Raw genomic sequence first — 3,044 nt, forward strand, 5'->3', positions numbered from 1 at the left:
TAGTGTGAAACGTTTTCGTCCTGATAATAATCAACCCTCCATCGTGTAAGTGATCGAGGTTCACTAATTTTAACTATGATATGCACAACACCTAAATCCCAAAACACTTTAATAAGATAATACATGGTTGATAAGAAAACCCACACATTTAACACCTTTAAGTCAATGGTGTATTTGTACCATAAACATTTTTTTATTAATATTTTACTTATCAGCCTCTATTTACAGAGTGACGGAGGAATCTCGCTATGCATCACTAATTCGACGTCTTCTACAATTATGACTATTTATTCACACAACTTGCGACTCTAGCTACCTTACAGAGTAAACAAAATCTCCTGAAATCATACCGCCTGTATGAACAAATAAATTTTGTACAAACAACTTACATAGAAAAGATTCCATGTCAACAAAAGGACTTGAATGAAATATCCAAGCTCAAATAAACCATTAAAGAAAGTCCTACAAACGAAGACCAATGCCGATAATTCTATTTTATTACTTAATTTCAAAATGCAAAACATAGAGGACTAAAGACTTTTTTTAAGTAAACTTTATTAGAAAAACCACGTATGCCCGCAAAACGGGACGACCCCACAAAAACACATTACATGAATACAAAGTTGCATCACGCGGTCCATGTGGAGGACTAAAGACTAAAATGTCCAAAATGTATTTCTTTTATGAGTAAATTACATGTTTTGTCCTTTATGTTTGTACCAAATTCCAGACGGTGTCCTTTGCCTTTAAAATTGATAAGTTTTGTACTTAATGTTTCAAAATCCTGCACGTTATGTCCTTTAGCTCTAACTGAGTTAAATTTTTCTGTTAAATTATATCACACAAGGCTAGTTTAGTCTTTTTATCAAAAAAATAACAAATATACAAAATTAATAGAATATATTATATGTATAAAGAAAAATCTTGTCTGCCTCTCTCTCTATAGCTCTCTCTCTACTCTAGATCTCTGTCACTACCTCTCCCACCGCCACCATTAACCACCAACAGCCACCCTTAGCCACTACCCTCCACCACTCTCCAATATCACTATCACACCACCATTACAGATCGACGAAACCCTAACCCCAAACAGATGCAGCCCGTTCCTCATCATCACATCCGACGTCGTTCAAATTTCTAGTTGCCGAAAACTGGAAGTTCTCCATGTTCAAAACAATAGACACAAGATTTGTTCTTGATGATTCGACAACTGTAAGTTGCTCGATATAATCCTTCAATGTAGCATGATTTTTAACAATATATGGCCTGTTTGCTTTTTATATAACATTCTGTGAAGATTTTTGGGATCTGCAGGTAAGTTAGGGTTTTAAGAATTGGGGATTTGAAGGGACAAGAGTCCGTTACAGAATTGGGGATTTTGTGCTCACAAGATTGTGGATGTGGGGTTGTAGATCCAACATTGGTGGTGGTCACAGGCTTAGGTTTGTGAAGGTGGTGGTAGTCAGGTATGTGACCCAAGAGTCCGGTTTAGAAACTTTCCGACAAGGTGCAGGGTGCTTCGACGACAGTGATGACGGTTGGAGTGGTTCGGTTGCTATCATGGTGTCTAAATGGTTTCAAATGGATAATGTGGGAAATGTTGTTGATCGGGTAAAAGCACCTTAGGTTTGGAGGGGTCCGGCCAACTCAGATTTAGAGGGGTTCGGCCAACTCAGATTTTGTTGGTGGTGGTTTAGCCGGTAGGTGGGGACAGTGGGTGGGTGGTGGTGTGGTGGTGGTTGTTGGTGGTAAAGAGGTGGGTCGTGATGGAGAGTTATTTACATAAAATGGTTAGGTATTTAGGTTATTTGCATAATTAGCCCCTGGAACGGTGAATGACAAAATTGCCCTCATGTGCCTTGCACATGATCAGATTCAACAAAAAAAATTAACTAGGTTAGGGCTAAAGGACATAACGTGCAGGATTTTGAAACATTAAGTACAAAACTCATCAATTTTAAAGGCAAAGGACACCGCCTGCAATTTGATACAAATATAAAGGACAAAACTTGTAGGGTAAATTACACTTTTCGTCCTTTATGTTTGTATCAGATTGCAATGGATGCCCTTTAACTTCAATAATTACAGCCACGATCCTTTTTTCGTGAAACTCATCACACCCTACGTCCTTTAGTACTAACTGGGTTAAAATTTCTTGTCATGCACATAAGGGTAGGTTAGTAATTTTACTATTATTTATTATATTTAAAATATATTTACACAAATAAACAACCTGATCTCAGTTATCTCTCTTTCTCTATCTCTCTATCTAGGTTTTGTCTCTCCCATCTCTCTCATTCAGAATCAATACAAACCCCATCTTTAAGCTCTCTGTCTATCTCTCTTTATTTGAACTTTCTATTTCTATGAACCACCACCACCATCTTGTCATCTCCACCACCGCCTAAAACCACCACGGTACCACCACCTGAAATGACTCTTACTCAGGGCCGGTTTTGGGCATGTGCGGGAGGTGCCACCGCACAGGGCCCAAAATATCTAGAGGCCCAAAATTGTTTAAAATATATAAATATATATATATAATTAGTGTAGAAAGTATAAACAAATTTACCGTGTGGTTCAGTGGATGCGGCTACTTTCTATTGAATTGGCAATCCCGGGTTCGAATCCCACGCTTGTCACTTTTGTATTCTTATTTTCTTTATGTAATGTTATTTTTTCTTCTTCGGCCTTAAGGGCTGATTATAAAACAAGGGGAAAGGCCCCATATAGCCACATTTAAATTTGGGCCTCAATAAATTTGTAAACTTCTTCAATTTTTTTCCTTCTCATTTAACCATTTACATAATAAACTTTACATGTTTTCTTGTTTAAATTTGTAGGCTTCTAATTTCTTATTTAACCATCTACAATATAAACTTAGAAGAACTTAATATCTTGCTCGATTTATCTTTTTTTTTTGTACGAAAAGATTCGTGTTGCCAAATTAGTTTGGATATGTTTACACATATTACAATTCTTTTTGCGTAAAGGATTCAAGTGTTAGTTATTTTTACTTATCCGGAGAGTGTTGAAACTAATGT

At 36.8% G+C, this 3,044-nt stretch overlaps 1 long non-coding RNA gene across 1 annotated transcript; it reads left to right on the forward strand.

Annotated features, from left to right (window-relative positions):
- Positions 1–738: 738 nt before the first annotated feature.
- Positions 739–2,777, forward strand: LOC118483347. The gene is made up of 2 exons (XR_004870435.1): positions 739–1,212; positions 1,315–2,777. It is a non-coding gene; the product is annotated as an uncharacterized LOC118483347 (long non-coding RNA).
- The last annotated feature ends 267 nt before the right edge of the window (positions 2,778–3,044 follow it).

Source organism: Helianthus annuus, chromosome 10, assembly GCF_002127325.2.
Source record: "Helianthus annuus cultivar XRQ/B chromosome 10, HanXRQr2.0-SUNRISE, whole genome shotgun sequence".
NCBI classification, from domain to species: domain Eukaryota; kingdom Viridiplantae; phylum Streptophyta; class Magnoliopsida; order Asterales; family Asteraceae; genus Helianthus; species Helianthus annuus.